The 9990-nt window shown below is 41.9% G+C and overlaps 1 protein-coding gene across 1 annotated transcript in view; it reads right to left on the bottom strand.

Moving 5' to 3' along the window:
* The window catches only part of Rnf150 (ring finger protein 150), a 252755-nt gene that overhangs the window by 13007 nt on the left and 229758 nt on the right, over positions 1–9990 (bottom strand).

Below are 9990 nucleotides of genomic sequence, written 5' to 3'. Positions count from 1 at the left end.
CACACACACACACACACACACACACACACACACACACACACACACACCACACAGTGTACATACATATATGCACTTGTACATTAATTTAGATCATATAATCAGCACTTCACTTTGCTGTGATATCTTCCACACTGGTTATCATTCTTGGTGACATTTCAACCAGCAGAAGAAAAAGTTTATCCATTTGCCTGGACTCTACTGTTTGTTTGTTTGTTTGTTTGTTTTTGGCAGCTCAATCGTTGTGTCTTTACCATGTGAGAGATGAAAAGATATAATTTTTAGTGAAAGGAACAAGTTAGCTTTACAGGTCTCTTTATGAATTTTATACCCCATGTTAAACTAAGTTCTCTCAGTATTTTCCCAGAAAGCAGAAGGACATTAACAAAAGGGAGAAGCAGGCAAATTGAGACAAGATCTTCGGGTATAGATATTATTAATATGTTTATTATTACAATATATTTATTGATAACCTGCTTTTATTATTTCATGTTAAGCTTATTTTCTTTGTTCAATAACATGATAGAATATGTGAAACTTTCCTTTTTCTAGCCATTGTTCCATTGTTTCTGTAATGTTGTATTTCTTCAGTATTGTTGATGTAGGTCAATGTACCTACATTTCATAAAGAGATCTTTACCACATGACAGTCAGATACCCATCTCTTGACATCCTGTTATATGATAGTACAGCAAAGGAGCCAGAAGAAACTGGAGAACAGGGCTCTGGTGGAACACAAGGTCTGGCTTAAAGGCCAAGTCTTAGGTCACAGCAAAGAAGGGATCCTTTACCTTGCAGTGGGAAGGGTTAGTGAAAGGGAGACAGAAATAGGAAAATGCCTTCTTACCAAGCATGTTTAAAGACAAGGAATAGTTAAACAGAAGACTCATGAAATATAGAGTCCTCCCAAAATATATAAACAAATCACAAGCTTTAGAGCTCAGTGCAACATTTGAGACTCAACTGACATGAATGTGTCTGGCTCTGTGTGCAGGGATCATTTTACATTCTACCTGTCCAACTGCCAAGGTCAAGTTAATATTTGAGGTATCTTAAATTTCTGACTGTTTTGGCCACCTGCTCCCCCCTAGCAAATCACGGAGAAGCCCATTGAAAAGGGATGGAGACAGAAGATCTTTTGCATAGCATAACGCTTCGTCCTATCACCTCATCTCACATGTACTCACTGTCTGCCTTTGACTGGTTTGAAAACAGCCCATAAGTGGTTCACTGTGGGACCTGGTATGGCTTGAGACATGCCGGTCTAAGTCTGAACTGCAGAAAAGAGGCCTGATGTTATGGCGTTGGTAGCACAGATTAATGTCCCTGCACAAAACTGAAGTCCAAGTGGATCAAAGACCTCAACATAAAACCAGATACTCTAAATCTGTTAGAAGAAAAAGTGGGGAACAGCCTAGAACTCATTGGCACAGGAGACAACTTCCTGAACAGAACACCAACAGCACAGGCTCTAAGAGCAACAATCAATAAATGGGACCTCATGAAACTGAAAAGCTTCTGTAAAGCAAAAGACACTGTCATCAAAACAAAACGCCTGCCTACAGATTGGGAAAGAATCTTCACTAACCCTTTATCTGACAGAGGACTAATATCGAGTATATACAAAGAACTAAAGAAGCTGAGAAGCAGCAAACCAAGTAATCCAATTAAAAAATGGGGAAGAGAGTTAAACAGAGAATTCTTGACAGAGGAATATCGAATGGCAGAGAAACACTTAAAGAAATGCTCATCCTCATTAGCCATCAGGGAAATGCAAATCAAAACGACCCTGAGATATCACCTTACACCCATCAGAATGGCCAAGATGAAAAACTCAAGGGACAACACATGCTGGAGAGGTTGTGGAGAAAGGGGAACCCTCCTCCACTGCTGGTGGGAATGTAAACTGGTTCAACCACTCTGGAAATCTATCTGGCGCTTTCTAAGACAATTAGATATAGTGCTTCCTCAAGACCCAGCTATACCACTGCTAGGTATATACCCAAAGTTTGCTCAAGTACACAAAAGAGATATTTGCTCAACCATGTTTATAGCAGCTTTATTTGTAATAGCCAGAACCTGGAAACAACCCAGATGTCCATCAACGGAGGAATGGATACAGAAATTGTGGTATTTTTACACAATGGAATACTACTCAGCAATCAAAAAGGAGGAAATCATGAAATTTGCAGGCAAGTGGTGGGACCTAGAAAAGATCATCCTGAGTGAAATATCCCAGAAGGAGAAAGACAAACACGGTATATACTCACTTATATAGACCTATAAGATATGATACACATAATGAAATCTATACACCTAAAAAAGATAATCAAGAGAGCGGACATGGGGTAAGATTATCAATCCTCTTTTTGAAAGACAGATGAGATGCACATTAAACATTGACAGGAGTCTACTGAGCGCATTTGAAAAACTCTAACTAGCAGTGTTTTCAAAGCAAAGACTCATGACCAAACCTTTGGCAGAGTACAGGGAATCATAAGAAAGAAGGGGAGTTAGTCTGATGAGGAAAGGATAGGAGCTCCACAAGGACCAAAGATATCTGGGCACAGGGTCTTTTCTGAGACTGACATGCAACCAAGGACCATGTATGAATGTAACCTAGAACCTCTGCTCAGATGTAGCCTGTGGTAACTCAGTAACCAATTGGTTTCCCATAGTGAGGGGAACAAGGACTATTTCTAACAGGAACTCAAGGACTGGCTCTTTGGCCTCCCCACCCCCCAAGGGAGGAGCAATCCTCTTAGGCCACAGAGGAGAGCTTTGCAGCCAGTCCTGAAGATACCTGATAAAACAGGATCGGATGAATGGGGAGGAGGTCCCCCCTATCAGTGGACTTGGCAAGGGGCACGGTGGAGATGAGGGAAGGAGGGACTGGGAGGGAATGAGGGATCGGGACACGGCTGGGATACAGAGTTAATAAAATGTAACTGATAAGAAAAAAATAAAATAAAAAAAATTGACTCAGTTGGGTGTGTTTACATACCTTCCTGGAAAACGCAGTAGATCATATCTAAATACAGCAACAGAGCAGTGGGCAAGTCATGAGTGTTATAAACCATAACTTGGCCCATTCTTGGCAGCTTACAAACATTTCTAGCTCCTAGTGTTTAGAGCAGCAATAAAGATTGAAACTTGTACTCAACATTTGCCCCTGCAGAGGCAGTTCTTGGCCACACTGTTGAGGTTAGAACTGAAGAAGTGAGCTAGGGAGTTCAGCAAGGTTAGACTTGTGAGTGGGGCTTTGCTCTGGGTCATGTGGCCTTCTTCCAGTGTGCCTTTGCAGATCCAGGCCACCTCTCTTCTATTGTGTCCTCTGCTTCTTAGCTTTGCCATAGGCTGGTGAAGTGGAGGGCTCTGACATACATATCGATTCATTCAGTCTAGCCAGACAGTACACACACATAGGCTTGCTCAAGACTGGCTCTAGTAAAATGGAGCCTATATGGTGACGAGGGATCTAAAGCTGTTCTTTGTCTTGACAGTGTTTGGAAGAGACTGGCTGCTCTCCTGACACTCACCAGATGGCCCAAAGGTTCAGTGACTCAGTGCTAATCCATCTAGCAGCTCTTTCTGTGTATTTCCACCTGTGGAACACAGCTATGAACTTTTTAAACCATGGAAGTCTTTTTCCTCCGCATGAAGAATTCCCACCTCTCTGTTCCTTAAGAGTCATTACATCTTCCCTGGATGAGTCTCCTTCTTTTCAAAGACTCTGCCAAACTTTAGAGTTAGCATGTAAAAAGAAAGAGTGTCATTTCCATATAAAATAATGCCATTCCTTATTGACATGTTTTACCCTCTTGAATCAGTGTTAGGAGAGTGGCTCAGCAGGTGAATGTTCTTGTTGCTTATCTTGACTATGGGAGTTCCATCCTCGAGATCTACATTATTCTCTGGCCTCTACATATACCGTGTCATTCTCTCAATAAATGTATGTATGTATGTATGTATGTATGTATGTATGTATGTATGTATGTAAAAGATTATGCTTCATCAGAATTTGATGTATTTTAAAAGTCTTATGGTAACCTGAAACCACTCTTATTTAGGAGGAGGTTGGAGGTATTATAAAAACATTCCCAAGTCCCAAGTGTAGGAAAGAGCATGAAAAGTAGGACACTGTATCTCCATCAGTAAGCATGGACATTTACAGATATTCTCCGATGAGCCCTTCAAAAGCACCTGAAGTAAAAGGTCTAAGGCCTGGTTAGTCATGTTTTGACAATACAGTCTCTGCTTCTGTATGTTCAGTAGGATGAAGTCTCTACTAGCCCTCACTACCACAAATTTCCCAGCACAGAACAGTGGCTCTAAACAGATACTCATCAAATGATCATGCCTGCCCTTTTAGCAAAGTGACAAGCCAGTGAGAAAACTTCACAGCAACTTCTGTGGAACTTTAGCTTTTGTTGTATACCTGTCCCAGCCAAGCACTCACAGCTAAGACATAGATCCTTACAGTACATTGCAACCATATGTGCCTCTCTGCGTGTATACATTCACTGTTCATGCAGATAAACACATCAAAGAACGGTCACTGTTTTGTGTATTACTTATAAAAACAAAAACATGTTTCATTCTAGTCTGAAACATGCTTTTTCCTCTTAATCTAGCTTTACAAAATAAATCATATCAAATATTTAATCCTTACTAACTGCTAGTGACCAGCTCCTCTATCAGACAATATGTTTCGTTTGCTTTTTTGTTTGTTTTTTGGTGGGACAGGATCTCAGGCTACTCTTGGCTGGCCTGGGCTTCACTCATTTTGTAACTCAGGCTGGCACCAAACTCACAGATGATTCTCTTGCCTCAGTCTTCAGTTGCTGGGATAACAGGCATGAGCCACTATTCTTGAAGAACTTGTTATGTTTTATTTGTTTCCCAACAGACATCTAGGCTGTTTCTAATTTGTATTGTTACAAGACTTCTCCCTTGTACATACTATGCACACACTGAAATTGTATTCTGAAAGGAATAGAATAGGCTCAGGATCCCCAAGGCCAAGTTCTCAGACCAAGTTCTGGGCACAAAGGAGATTTATTTGCTTCAGAGGGACAGAGGGCAGGGACAAGGGACAAATACAGAAGAGAGAAGAACAGGGAGAAGGTGAAGATAATAAAGGAGAAGGGAGAAAGGGGTAAGGGAGAGAGGGTAAGGGGTATTTGTTTTGAAGTGGGGAAAGGATTGCCTTTGGGGGAAACCCTGTGCTAGTTTAATTTCAATTGGGCATGCTAATTGGGTGAGCCAAAGGAGGCTTTTGATTACCAGACTGCAATGCTTTGATAGCTGGACCTTGGTAGTCAGCCTCAGGAGGAGGAAGTAGCCAAATAAGGGAACAGTCCTTGGGGGTTAGCTTTAGGAATGTGATCTAACAGATTTTAGCAAGGTGAGGGAGTCAGGGAGAAGGGCAAGGCCTGCCAGAACCATTGCTTGCCATGCTCAAGCTGGCCAGAGTCCCTGTACATGCTCTGCACATAGTGAAACTTTATCCCCTGTATCATATACGTACAGTGAAATTGTATCCTTTGTACATGCTACCCACACAGTGAAACTGTATCCTCTGTAGATGCTATCCACACAGTCAAACTATATGCCCTGTGCATGCTACTCACAGAGTAAAACTGTACCGCTTGTACCTATGTACACAGTGAAACTATATCCTCTGTACATTCAATGTGCACAGTGAAACGGCCTCCCCCATAATGCTATTTACATGTTGAAACTGTATCCCCTGTATGTGCTATATACACAGTGAAACTGTATCCCCTGTACATGCTATACACATGTTAGAACTATATCCCTTGTACATCCTTTACACATGTTGGAACTGTATCCTCTCTACATGCTATGCACACAGTGGAAACTGTATCTCCTAGTGTGATGTACTGTGAAGCTGGGCCTTTAACAGCTCATTAGATGTTAATGCAATTAATGCTTTATAAAAAGCATAAGAGGCTGGCACACATGCTCTTGCCTGGCCATGTGAGGACATAGCAAGAAGGCCAACCAAGAATCAGAATGTGCTGATACTGAGATGTTGGAGGTCCCAACTTCAAGAACTAAGAGTAATCATACTTATGTTTAATCTACACAGCCTGTGGTATTTTGTGACAGTAGCCTGAGTAGACATATAGAATTTTTTTTTCCTGTTGGGGTTTTAGGTTCTCTATAAAGGCTAGCTTTCCTTCTTCACTTGATTTTAGAACTTCTGGAGAAGGGCAATGAGGGGAGTCTGGTAAAGCAGCACCCAGATGCTACCATGTGTTTTGTTTTCTAGAAAATAAATGTCAATTTAATAAAAGAAATGGAGGGGTATAAAGTACTATTCTATATCCTCAGTCCCATGAGGCTAATTACAGTAATAGCTGCTCATATGCCAGCATCTGTTGTTGCAGCCTGTGCTATATCTGGGGACAGAGAAGGAAAGAGGAACAGGCAGCTAACAGCACCTGTACAAAACGGTAAAGTTGGTGGCCAATAAAAAAATCAAAAGATTGAGCAACAGAACCAAAATATCTGGGCTCAGGGGTCTTTTCTGAGACTGATATTCCAACCAAGGTACATTCATGGTTATCACCTAGAACCCCTGCTCAGATGTAGCCCATGGGAGCTCAGTATCCAAGTGGGTTCCATAGTATGGGGAAGAGGGACTGTCTCTGACATGAACTCAGTGGCTGGCTCTTTGACCACCCCCCTTGAGGGAGGAGCAGCCTCACCAGGACACAGAGGAGGATATTGCAGCCAATCCTTTTGAGTCCTGATAAGTTAGGGTTGGATGGAAGGGGAGGTGGACTCCCCTATCAGTGGAGGAGATGAGAGAGGGAGGGTGAGATTGGGAGGGAATTAGGGAAGGGTCTACAGCTGGGATGCAAAGCAAATGTGATTAATGTAAAAAAAAAATAAAAATTTAAGACCAGATTTTTTGGTTCTGTTGCTCTCCTTGTGGAGCTCCTGTTCTCTCCAGATCTATCTCCCCCTTCTTTCATAAGATTCCCTGCACTCTGCCCAAAGTTTGGCTATAAGTCTCAGCAACTGCTCTGATACCCTTCAGGGTACAGCCTTTCAGGGGCTCTGCGGTAGGCTCCTGTCCTGTTCCCTGTTTTCTCCCTCTTCTGATGTCCATCCTCTTTGCCTTTCTGAATGGGGATTGAACAACTTAGCCAGAGTCCTCCTTCTTGATTAGTTTCTTTAGGTGTACAGAGTTTAATATGTTTATCCTGGGGTCTTTTCTGAGACTGATACTACAACCAAGGACTATTCAAGGAGATAACCTAGAGCCCCTGCACAGATGTAGCCCATGGCAGTTCAGTGTCCAAGTGGGTTCCATAGTAATAGGAACAGAGACTGTCTCTGACATGAACTGATTGGCCTGCTCTTTGATCACCTCCCCCTGAGGGGGAAGCAGCCTAACCAGGCCACAGAGGAAGACAATGCAGCCAGTCCTCATGAGACCTGATAGACTAGGATCAGAAGGAAGGAGAGGAGGACCTCCCATATCAGTGGACTTGGGGAGGGACATGGGTGGAGAAGGGGGAAGGAAGGTGGGATTGGGAGGGGATGAGGGAGGGAGCTACAGGGGGGATACAAAGTGAATAAACTGTAATTAATAAAAATAAAAATAAAAAATTTAATTAAAATATTAAAAGATTTTGATTTTCTTAGGTCCTGGGGAAATGCAAATTAAAACTGATTTCAGATTTTATCTCACCCCATTCAAAATGGCCACCATCAAGAAGGCAAATGACAAATGCTAGTGAGGACACAGGGACAGAAGAGCCCTTTACATCACTGAATGCAAGTTCAGCATTCTTGTCACTCTGAAAGTCAGTCTGAACTACCACATGGTGCAGAGAAGTCACCCCTGTGTGGATCCACGTACATTCCAGCGGAGATACTTGCACATCCGTGTGTATTAACACTCTAGTCACAGTAGCTAAGAAATGAACCCCTATCAGCAGAGGAGTGGATAAAGAGGTGTGGTGTGTGTGCACAGCAAGACTTCACATAACCATAGAGGAAAGCAGAATTGTGATGTTGGTGCAGCAGAAAATTGTAATGCTAAACAAAAAGATTCACACTCAACTAGAAAAATGCTGCATATTTTCTTTCATGTGTGAACTCTACATTTAGATTTCTACATGTGTGGATGTGTTACATGTATACAAGTTATGAAAGTAGAAAGTAGAAGGAAGAGGGGGATACATTTTAAGGGAAGCATGATGGAAGAAAGGAAAAAGAAAAAATGATGGGATATATGGACATAAAGGTAGAAATGGGTATTTGGGGGAAGCTTTTGTTTTAACTTATAGAATTCTCCTTGAGGCTGCCTCTCAGAAAGGTGAAGCCCCAGGTCTTCAAGTCTCTTTAAGAACCATTCACAGTGGCAGAGCTCAGGTTTGGACCCAACTCTCCTGTGCTCACTCTGCTGGTTTGAGGGCTGTCTATTAAGATCAAAAGTTGTTTGTCAGTCTTGTTTGGCTTTTCTTAGGTCTCTGGGCTATCCAGCTTCTGGGTCCTGGCCCTCCAGGCAGTCTCAGGGATGGGCTCCCTCTCTTGGTTGGAGCAGTCATTCATTGTTTGATCACTTTCACAATTTCTGTGCCACCTTTACCCTGGAACTGCTTGTAGACAAGACAAATTGTAGGTTGAAGGTATTGTGGCTCATATTGTGTTGCCTTGTCCAGTATTAAAATGGAAGGTGCCTAATCTTACTGGAACTTGATATGCCATGTTTGGTTGCTTTCCAAGGAAGGCGTGCCTTTTTCTGAATAGAAATGGAGGAGGAGCAGGGGAGGTGCAGGTAAAGCACTGGGAGAAGAGAAAGGGTAAACCTCAGCAGGGATGTAATAATAATAATAATAATAATAATAATAATAATAATAATAATAATAATAATAATAATAATTATAAATCTATCTATCTAGGGAGTCTTCAGAGTTACTTGGAGGGTATCTGTGGGGGAGTTGGAAGGCAAAGCATGGGTGCATGATTATGATAATGAGGAAAATGATGATAGCAGTCAGGAAAAATTTCTCTGAGCTGTTTGTTTGCTGACCCATTGGTTCCCATCCCATGTCCTTTGGCACTTAGCAAATGTCTAATTAATACAATCTGATCTTCATTTCCTTTTCTAATCTGATCTCTATTTCCTGGAGAGCCAAAACCAAAACAAAGCAAGCATCTGGCTGAAATGAACTCTCCATGCCTTTCCTTCAGGTGTTATAACAAGAAGGAGGTAGCCCATGCTTCTCTAGAGACTCTGGGCTGGCTGCTCTTCAGAGATGCATTAGCTCAAAAGCAGCAATAAAGAAGTAAAGCTTATTTCTTCACCACATTTCAACTATACACGGGGCATTGGTTTTTGGGCTCCTCAAGGACACCCTTGTTCTTGAGTACTGTTAAATAAAACCATGCAGTGCTTTATAAAGCATGTGCACATCCTCTTGTGTAATTAAAACTATCTCTGGACCATAATAGTACTTAACAGGAGAGAGATGATATGTAAAGAGTTATCCTGGATTGCTTAGGCAATAATGAAAAGAGAAAGTGTCTGTGCATGTGAAGGACAGATAGATTTTTCCCCTTTGCATATTTTTTGTTCATGTTTGGTTAAAGCTGTGAATTCAAAACATGTGGATACAAGAGCTGATTATACTGGGTTTGGTTTTGCTGTACAAAACTCAAATGAGGAGTGGGGTGATGGCTCATTGGTACTAAATCAATAGGTCTCTGTTTTAGCTATTGGGGAACTAACCAGGTCATAGTAGAGCCTTTATAGAATTAAATAAATATTCAACACTTGAAAGCACAAGGACTTGAGTTTGCTCCTCAGAAGGCACTTAACAAAAGCCATGTGTGGTGGTGGATGCTTATAATTCCAGTGCTGGGACCCAGAGGCAGGCAGGTGAGCCCTGTTGACTTGGTAACACACACACACACACACACACACACACACACACACACACACACACA

Source organism: Psammomys obesus, unplaced genomic scaffold (assembly GCF_907164565.1).
Source record: "Psammomys obesus unplaced genomic scaffold, mPsaObe1.curated_primary_1811, whole genome shotgun sequence".
Lineage (NCBI taxonomy): Eukaryota > Metazoa > Chordata > Mammalia > Rodentia > Muridae > Psammomys > Psammomys obesus.
This window is presented reverse-complemented; position numbering and strand designations above follow the sequence as displayed.